Source organism: Zea mays, chromosome 3 (assembly GCF_902167145.1).
Source record: "Zea mays cultivar B73 chromosome 3, Zm-B73-REFERENCE-NAM-5.0, whole genome shotgun sequence".
Lineage (NCBI taxonomy): Eukaryota > Viridiplantae > Streptophyta > Magnoliopsida > Poales > Poaceae > Zea > Zea mays.
The window spans coordinates 40,729,080-40,739,830 of record NC_050098.1 but is presented as its reverse complement, the minus strand read 5'-3'; the positions used below and the strand labels follow the sequence as shown (position 1 = coordinate 40,739,830).

Below are 10,751 nucleotides of genomic sequence, written 5' to 3'. Positions count from 1 at the left end.
TCACCGGCGATCGCTCTGCGCACGGCGTGCCAGCGGCCGCCCGAGACCCGACCACCGTAGACTGGCCACCCTAGCCATTCCCCGCCCCGTCCGACCCTCGGGATAGCCTCTGTGTGCCTCGGTGAAGCTTCCAGAGCTAGGAATCAAACTCTACCTCGCCAGAGACACTGGATCGACGTCGCCGGACTTCACCCAACCGCCGGCGTGCGTAGACCGAGCTCCACGGTGAGTCTTTCTTCGATTTCTTGCACGAGTAGCATCCTTAACACCCCGTGAAGCTCCCTGTGCCCTTGGATTGAACGATGCCGCCATGAGCAGGCCAGAGCGCTCAACATCGACGAGCCCGTCCGCCTACGCACATGGCCCGACCGATTCCGGCCATCACCGTCGACGAGCCATACCTCGACGTGACCGCCAGGACCTCCCGGAGCTAACCCCGTGTCACACCCGGTTTTAAAGGACAAAGCCGGGTGCATCTCATACATGCGCCAAGAAGACAACATATATAATAACAGAGTGTATAGAGATAAATGTCATAAAACATCAGAGTATTTATTACATAGCGGAAGACTTATTACAAAATAAAAGAATACATGTAAAACGAACTAAGGATCGTCGGCGCCAATGTCGACTGAGAAACGCCACCTAGATCAGATCATACTCCTCGCCTTGTGGCTCCTCCTGAACCACCTGTTCTTCTCCTGTGGGGGGGGGTGTGAGACAGCAAGAGTGAGCTCACATACGTTCATCGCTCAACAAGTTGTGGGGAATAATGTGGCATGAACTCACCAAAGGTGGGAGTTCATGAAGTGTAAGGCTGATCAATGAAATAAAGGCTGAGGCTGAGCATTGCTTTTATAAGTTGGTCCAAATTTTATTAGCAATTACTAAGTGTAAGTAAATACCAAACCTTAATAATAATAAAGAAAAGTAATAGTAAAATAATCCCAAATGCGATGCAAATGTCAAATTAAATTTAAGTTCCATAATTAATCATGTGAGGGTCCGAGCCGCTCTTGACCGTGAGCACGGCTAGTATACTAGTTTTACACTCTGCAGAGGTTGCGCATCTTTACCCACAAGTCGTGTATCCCATGTCGCCTGGGTTTGCAAGGCCCTTAGACACTACCGAGGTGAATGGCTAGGGATCCACTACGAGGCCTTTACAAAGTTCCACTAGCTTCCGAAAACCCGCTACAGTTTATAGGAAGATCCAGTACAGGGTTCCTGGCTGACAGCCATCGCAGCAAAATCAACCAGGGACCTCCCCGCACTGACCTCTCCCCTACTGCCCTTGCCCCTTTCGGGTAAGGTAGTCTTCCACTAGCTTTCCTAATTAGTCAGCCAAGAGCGTCCCATTATACCCTTGTGGTAGCACTGTTTTCCCGGGTGGTCGCTCCATGTTCCCATTAATTTAATGATCTTAACATGAACAGTAATAGTAACAAGATAATAACAGAATAATCATGAGTAGTGTATCTCCATACCCAATCCACATAAAGCAATAGCAAATACTACCCAAAAATATTTCAGGGGTGAACAAGGTATAGAGGTAATCAAAACTGGGGTAACATAAAGGCTCCCATCAAAATTAACCTATGCAGATCATTAAAATTAATAAGAACATGGCTGGGAAAAGTAAGTGATCAAGGGCACAACTTGCCTTCAATGAGCTCCTGCTCAGCTATCTCTACTTGTTGAACCTCAGTTTCCACAGTAGCTTGCTCGTCTATTCGCATCAACACAATACATACATAGTATAGCAAAAATTAACACCACATCAAACATGCAAATAAAATATACAGTAAAAATCTACATATTAAAATGAAATCATTGGAACTGGAACCATTAAATTTGGAGTTATACAATTCAAGTTATGAATTTCCTAAGATTTAATGTGCTTGAAATAGAATTAAATGACAAATAAATTTTCTAACAGAGTTCATGTCAAAACAGTGACTCTAAGTGTTAGAGAATAATATTACAAAATTTTAGAAACTGGAATGGCTCAATTTGGACTAAAAATGGATTTTCTATGATCTATACAAGTTCTAGGGTTTATTTTCATATTAAAAATCCAATTTCTAATTCATTTAATCGATTTAACACAGTTCTGGATCGGGCCTCATTTACAAGCAACTCCAGGGGGTCTCGGGTAAAAATGCCTCAGACCCAGGGGAACACCCGAGTGGAGCGCGGGTTTATATATATAAACGACAGGGGCCTTTTTGAAAAACGTACCCGCGAAGGGGTACCAAGGGTTCCTGGCCGTTGGATTATAAACCGACGCATAGGATTACATCTAATCCGCGACGAACCGGTGCACTACATAGCCCATTCAATTAGAGATCTGCGGCCCATATTCAATGAATCACTTAACCATCCCCCGCCACAGGATTTGGGATCGACGGCCGCTAGAGGCCCTGGCCGAATCGGTAGTCTATTTCTAATCAGGGCCGCACCTTTCGCATCCAACGGTTCGCATGAACACGGCCACCTTCTCCCCTAAACCTACTGCCCGCGCACGGTGGCCAGGTCACCACACGGCGGCGCCATCATCGGGGAACCGCAATCCAGGGCGCCGACGCACTAATAGCGGAATCCTGGGGTTTTATGCGTAATGGGGTTGTCTGCGAATCAGAGGTGGGTGATTTTACGGGCGCGGATGACTCACCCCGGTTGGTCGACGGTCGGTCGTGGACCAGGCCTGCGCACGCCCTCCGGCGAGCGATTACCGGGCTCCAAGCTAGCTGCGCACACCAATTGCGAGGGTAACACCCCGCCAGATCCTCCTCCTTTCGCTCGGATTGCTTCACGAGCCCAGGTGGACGACGCGCGTCGAGATTGTCAATGGCGGCAATCTCCCTCGCCACACGCAGGCGTTCTGGTGACGGTGCAGAGGGAAGAATCGAGGGAAAGGTGAGGAGGGAGTCAGAGGCCTCGTACTTATACTCCAGTAACGCTTCGTGGTCGTTGCACGGACGCCGAGATCACCGGCGAGGAAGACGCGGTACGTGCGGGTCTGTTGTGCCGTCGAGCAAGCGCACAGACAGGTGGGGTAGCCTGTCGGTGTGAGAAAGGTGGGAGGCGGCTGACAGCGTGGGCCCCGGTAGTCAGCGTGAGGCCGAGACAAGCGGACAGAGCTAGGTTGCGCGGAAGCTTTAGTTGGGCCGAAATGCGCGCAGTGAGCCCAGTTGCCATGTTTTCCCTTTTTCTTTTTGGATTTTATTTTCTGTTTTCTTTTATCCTTAATTCCTTTAAATCCAAATTTGAATTCAAACCTATTTGGGAATTTGAACCCATTTTAATTGTGTAGTTTGGTCAAACCATCATGACAAGGTTTCATTTATCCCACATTTTGTTTTATTTTGTATAGTAGTTTTCCTTTACTTCTCAAATTTCTAGAATTGTAAATTAAGTCCCAATTCACAACATTAACATAATTATATTTTATTGTTTTTTTACCATTTGCATATTTATTTTATCATTATCTTTATGAGTGAATGCACAAACAAAGAAATCACAGCATGATGCACAAATTACTTTAAGTGTCACTAATTAATTAATGACTTTTGAGGTGTTGGTTCACATGTTACAATAAACATAGGCAAAAATCATGTATGTATCTCAACTATGCTTTCATCTTACATTTTTGGGTATTACAAAGCCTACCCCCCTTAAAAATAATCTCGTCCTCGAGATTTAAGAAGATCTAGGGAAAAGATGGGGGAAGTCTATACGAAGCTCTTCTTCTCTTTCCCAAGTTGCTTCATCTTCACCGTGGTGGCTCCATTGCACTTTGCACATCTTAATAACTTTATTCCTCGTAACTCGAGTCAAAGTATCCAAAATCTTGATGGGGTACTCAGCATAAGTCAAATCTTCTTGAACACTAAGGTCTTCCATTGGTAATTGTTCTTCAGGTACCCTAAGACATTTCTTCAGCTGAGATACATGAAAGACATCGTGAACATCTGCGAGATGATCCGGTAACTCCAATTGGTATGCAACCTCTCCCACTCGCTTTAAGATTAAGAAGGGTCCAATAAAGCGAGGGGACAACTTTCCTTTGACTTTGAACCTTCTCATGCCCCGGAGTGGTGACACCTTCAAATAGACATAATCTCCCTCTTTAAACTCAAGCAGTCTTCTCCGGGTATCAGCATAACTTTTCTGCCTGGATTGTGCAGTTCTCAAATTCTCCCTTATTTGCTGAACTTGTTCCTCTGCTTCTTGTATAATCTCAGGTCCAAACAACTGCCTTTCACCAGTTTGATTCCAATACAAGGGAGTCCTGCACTTTCTGCCATACAAAGCCTCAAACGGTGACATCTTCAAACTGGCCTGATAGCTATTATTATATGAGAACTCAGCATATGGTAGGCTCTTATCCCAACTACCACCATGCTGAAGGGCACATGCTCTCAACATATCTTCCAATACTTGATTAGTCCTTTCAGTCTGTCCATCAGTCTGAGGGTGATAAGCCGTACTGAAATTCAACTTCGTACTCATGTTCTCATGAAAGCTTCTCCAAAATCGTGAGGTAAACTGCGAACCTCGATCAGACACGATCTTCTTTGGTACTCCATGTAAACACACAATCCGAGCCATATATAACTCTGCTAGCTGAGAACCTTTATAAGTAGTCTTGACAGGAATAAAGTGAGCCACTTTAGTCAATCTATCCACAATCACCCATATAGCATCATATCCTTTCTGGGTGCGAGGCAATCCAGTAATGAAATCCATACCAATCTCTTCCCATTTCCACTCAGGTATCTTTAGTGGGTGCAGTAGTCCGGCTGGCCTCTGGTGTTCAGCCTTAACTCTTCGACACACATCGCACATAGCCACATGTGCAGCCACATCTCTCTTTAGTCCATACCACCAATACTTTTGCTTTAAATCCTGATACATCTTAGTGCTCCCAGGGTGGATAGAATAAACTGAATCATGTGCCTCCTTCAATATGGTTTCCCGAAGACTATCGATATCGGGAACACAGATCCGATTCTTGAACCATATCGTGCCTTGCTCATCCTCTGTGAACTCTGGGCCTCTACCCTCTGTTATCAGATCCTTGATCTCCTGGATTTTGGCATCACCAACCTGACCTTTACGAATTTCTTGCTCCAAGGTAGGTTCCAATTCAATAGTAACTCCTTCCGTATGTGTAACAATTCCCAGGTTGAGCCTCTCAAAATCCTTTGCTAATTCATCAGGTAGCTGGACAACGAAAGCGGAGTGAACATGCTCCTTCCGACTCAAGGCATCTGCAACCAAATTCGTCTTGCCTGGGTGATAGTGAATCTCCAAGTCATAATCCTTAATGAGCTCCAACCAACAGCGTTGCCTCAGGTTGAGATCCTTCTGAGTGAATATATACTTCAAACTCTTATGGTCCGTGTATACTTGGCACTTAGTTCCCATAATGTAGTGTCTCCAAATCTTAAGTGCATGCACAACGGCAGCCAACTCTAAGTCATGGGTGGGGTAGTTCAATTCATGCTTCCGCAACTGACGAGATGCATAGGCAATCACATGTCCTTCTTGCATGAGCACACATCCAAGTCCTTGGCCACATGCATCACAGTAAATGTCAAATCCCTTCTGCAGATCTGGCATAATCAATACTGGAGGTGACATCAATCTCTCCTTCAATTGATCAAAGCTCTCTTGGCACTTCTCATCCCACTTGAATTCTCTTCCTTTCTCCAAAAGCGATGTCATGGGCTTAGCAATCTTAGAAAATCCTTCAATAAATCTCCGATAATATCCTGCGAGTCCCAAGAAACTCCGAATCTCCGTAACTGTAGTGGGCACTCTCCATTCCATAATCTCCTTCACTTTAGCAGGATCCACTGCTATTCCTCCATTAGAAATAATATGACCAAGGAATGGCACCTTGTCAATCCAAAACTCACACTTGCTAAACTTAGCGTAGAGCTCATTATCTCGTAACTTCTGTAGCACCAACCTTAGATGTTGTTCATGATCACTTTCATTCTTAGAATAGATAAGAATATCGTCGATGAATACCACGACGAACCTGTCCAAATACTCCATAAACACCTTATTCATCAAATTCATGAAATATGCTGGTGCATTGGTCAATCCAAACGACATAACAGTGAACTCATATAATCCATATCGAGTCGAGAAAGCCGTCTTGGGAATATCCGATGGTCTAATCCTCATCTGATGGTAACCGGATCGGAGATCAATCTTCGAGAATACTCTAGCACCTCGCATCTGATCAAATAAATCCTCAATACGGGGCAACGGATACTTGTTCTTCACAGTGACATTGTTAAGGGACCTATAATCCACGCGCATCCTTTGTGATCCATCTTTCTTCTGTACAAACAAAACTGACGCTCCCTAAGGTGAAGAACTTGGACGAATGTACCCATCCTCTTGTAGCTCCGTTAACTGCTTCTTCGGTTCCTTTAACTCCTCTACGGACGTCCTATATGTTCATTTAGAAATAGGAGCAGTTCCAGGTAAGATATCTATGACAAACTCAACTTCCCTATCTGGTGGCATCTCTGGCAACTCCTCTGGAAAGACATCCGGAAAATCCTTAACCAAACGGATGTTGTCACCAACAAACTTCCCATCGACTAAGAATGCTGCTAGTTTGGTGGCGGTAGTTACTGCAATTCCAACTTCAAATCTTTCTCCTTTGGAACTGGTGAGTTCTATGGTTTCTGTAGCATAGTGTATAAACTGCCTTTACCTTTCTTAACCACGACATACCAAGGATCACGTCTATAGTGCTCTCTTCTAACACTATAGGGGTAGTTCATCTAGGTTAGAAATACAGGGTAAGAAAGGAAGAATTGTAGACAAGGCGAGTAATTACGAGAAATGCTATTGCGGGGGATTTATTAGTTAAGTAGATTAGTGTGTCACCCACTGAAACTAATACATTGCCTTATGGTGGTACATGCTAAGATGCCCGTCTATACTACTTCAATCAATCAAAGAAGCAAATCAGACATTGATCATCAGAACAATCAACCAACATTTTTAATAGAGAAAATAATTTTTAATTTCGTCTTAGGTTCCTTATCTCTGAAAAAGTTCATAGTTGTAGGATTCCAAAGTGTGAAATCCATCTTGTCTTGAAGTAGAAAAGATAAGAATAATCAGAGTAGAACAGTAGAAAGTGAGACAGGATCAAGATAAGTGTAGAAAGAATCAGAGTGAGGTAAGTGTAGAATGATTCAGAATAAGATAAGTAGGTAAGGGTTTTGTCCATTTCTATCTAGGTTTCGTCCTACAGTCAACATTTGCTCTGATACCACTTCTGTCACACCCGGTTTTAAAGGACAAAGCCGGGTGCATCTCATACATGCGCCAAGAAGACAACATATATAATAACAGAGTGTATAGAGATAAATGTCATAAAACATCAGAGTATTTATTACATAGCGGAAGACTTATTACAAAATAAAAGAATACATGTAAAACGAACTAAGGATCGTCGGTGCCAATGTCGACTGAGAAACGCCACCTAGATCAGATCATACTCCTCGCCTTGTGGCTCCTCCTGAACCACCTGTTCTTCTCCTGTGGGGGGGGTGTGAGACAGCAAGAGTGAGCTCACATACGTTCATCGCTCAACAAGTTGTGGGGAATAATGTGGCATGAACTCACCAAAGGTGGGAGTTCATGAAGTGTAAGGCTGATCAATGAAATAAAGGCTGAGGCTGAGCATTGCTTTTATAAGTTGGTCCAAATTTTATTAGCAATTACTAAGTGTAAGTAAATACCAAACCTTAATAATAATAAAGAAAAGTAATAGTAAAATAATCCCAAATGCGATGCAAATGTCAAATTAAATTTAAGTTCCATAATTAATCATGTGAGGGTCCGAGCCGCTCTTGACCGTGAGCACGGCTAGTATACTAGTTTTACACTCTGCAGAGGTTGCGCATCTTTACCCACAAGTCGTGTATCCCATGTCGCCTGGGTTTGCAAGGCCCTTAGACACTACCGAGGTGAATGGCTAGGGATCCACTACGAGGCCTTTACAAAGTTCCACTAGCTTCCGAAAACCCGCTACAGTTTATAGGAAGATCCAGTACAGGGTTCCTGGCTGACAGCCATCGCAGCAAAATCAACCAGGGACCTCCCCGCACTGACCTCTCCCCTACTGCCCTTGCCCCTTTCGGGTAAGGTAGTCTTCCACTAGCTTTCCTAATTAGTCAGCCAAGAGCGTCCCATTATACCCTTGTGGTAGCACTGTTTTCCCGGGTGGTCGCTCCATGTTCCCATTAATTTAATGATCTTAACATGAACAGTAATAGTAACAAGATAATAACAGAATAATCATGAGTAGTGTATCTCCATACCCAATCCACATAAAGCAATAGCAAATACTACCCAAAAATATTTCAGGGGTGAACAAGGTATAGAGGTAATCAAAACTGGGGTAACATAAAGGCTCCCATCAAAATTAACCTATGCAGATCATTAAAATTAATAAGAACATGGCTGGGAAAAGTAAGTGATCAAGGGCACAACTTGCCTTCAATGAGCTCCTGCTCAGCTATCTCTACTTGTTGAACCTCAGTTTCCACAGTAGCTTGCTCGTCTATTCGCATCAACACAATACATACATAGTATAGCAAAAATTAACACCACATCAAACATGCAAATAAAATATACAGTAAAAATCTACATATTAAAATGAAATCATTGGAACTGGAACCATTAAATTTGGAGTTATACAATTCAAGTTATGAATTTCCTAAGATTTAATGTGCTTGAAATAGAATTAAATGACAAATAAATTTTCTAACAGAGTTCATGTCAAAACAGTGACTCTAAGTGTTAGAGAATAATATTACAAAATTTTAGAAACTGGAATGGCTCAATTTGGACTAAAAATGGATTTTCTATGATCTATACAAGTTCTAGGGTTTATTTTCATATTAAAAATCCAATTTCTAATTCATTTAATCGATTTAACACAGTTCTGGATCGGGCCTCATTTACAAGCAACTCCAGGGGGTCTCGGGTAAAAATGCCTCAGACCCAGGGGAACACCCGAGTGGAGCGCGGGTTTATATATATAAACGACAGGGGCCTTTTTGAAAAACGTACCCGCGAAGGGGTACCAAGGGTTCCTGGCCGTTGGATTATAAACCGACGCATAGGATTACATCTAATCCGCGACGAACCGGTGCACTACATAGCCCATTCAATTAGAGATCTGCGGCCCATATTCAATGAATCACTTAACCATCCCCCGCCACAGGATTTGGGATCGACGGCCGCTAGAGGCCCTGGCCGAATCGGTAGTCTATTTCTAATCAGGGCCGCACCTTTCGCATCCAACGGTTCGCATGAACACGGCCACCTTCTCCCCTAAACCTACTGCCCGCGCACGGTGGCCAGGTCACCACACGGCGGCGCCATCATCGGGGAACCGCAATCCAGGGCGCCGACGCACTAATAGCGGAATCCTGGGGTTTTATGCGTAATGGGGTTGTCTGCGAATCAGAGGTGGGTGATTTTACGGGCGCGGATGACTCACCCCGGTTGGTCGACGGTCGGTCGTGGACCAGGCCTGCGCACGCCCTCCGGCGAGCGATTACCGGGCTCCAAGCTAGCTGCGCACACCAATTGCGAGGGTAACACCCCGCCAGATCCTCCTCCTTTCGCTCGGATTGCTTCACGAGCCCAGGTGGACGACGCGCGTCGAGATTGTCAATGGCGGCAATCTCCCTCGCCACACGCAGGCGTTCTGGTGACGGTGCAGAGGGAAGAATCGAGGGAAAGGTGAGGAGGGAGTCAGAGGCCTCGTACTTATACTCCAGTAACGCTTCGTGGTCGTTGCACGGACGCCGAGATCACCGGCGAGGAAGACGCGGTACGTGCGGGTCTGTTGTGCCGTCGAGCAAGCGCACAGACAGGTGGGGTAGCCTGTCGGTGTGAGAAAGGTGGGAGGCGGCTGACAGCGTGGGCCCCGGTAGTCAGCGTGAGGCCGAGACAAGCGGACAGAGCTAGGTTGCGCGGAAGCTTTAGTTGGGCCGAAATGCGCGCAGTGAGCCCAGTTGCCATGTTTTCCCTTTTTCTTTTTGGATTTTATTTTCTGTTTTCTTTTATCCTTAATTCCTTTAAATCCAAATTTGAATTCAAACCTATTTGGGAATTTGAACCCATTTTAATTGTGTAGTTTGGTCAAACCATCATGACAAGGTTTCATTTATCCCACATTTTGTTTTATTTTGTATAGTAGTTTTCCTTTACTTCTCAAATTTCTAGAATTGTAAATTAAGTCCCAATTCACAACATTAACATAATTATATTTTATTGTTTTTTTACCATTTGCATATTTATTTTATCATTATCTTTATGAGTGAATGCACAAACAAAGAAATCACAGCATGATGCACAAATTACTTTAAGTGTCACTAATTAATTAATGACTTTTGAGGTGTTGGTTCACATGTTACAATAAACATAGGCAAAAATCATGTATGTATCTCAACTATGCTTTCATCTTACATTTTTGGGTATTACACCCCGCCCTTCGCCGGACCTCCCTCACCGCTGGTAAGCCGCGCCACAGTATTTATTCCTGCGGTTACTGTTTCAAAGGGGGGAGGGAGCTCGAGGAAAAAGAAGAAGAAGCCGGGGGGTTTTGAATAGTCAGTGACTCATGTGAACAGTCCCGCAGGGGTATAAGTTAAAAACTTGGTTTAGGAAAAGCCCAGGGGTCTCGGTGTAAACTG

At 44.3% G+C, this 10,751-nt stretch overlaps 1 long non-coding RNA gene across 1 annotated transcript; it reads right to left on the bottom strand.

Annotated features, from left to right (window-relative positions):
• Positions 1 to 517: 517 nt before the first annotated feature.
• On the bottom strand, positions 518 to 10,480 carry LOC118476649 (uncharacterized). Its single transcript, XR_004857117.1, has 3 exons — positions 9,551 to 10,480; positions 2,675 to 8,605; positions 518 to 1,729 (listed from the first exon to the last, which is right to left on the bottom strand). It is a non-coding gene; the product is annotated as an uncharacterized lncRNA (long non-coding RNA).
• Positions 10,481 to 10,751: the final 271 nt, after the last annotated feature.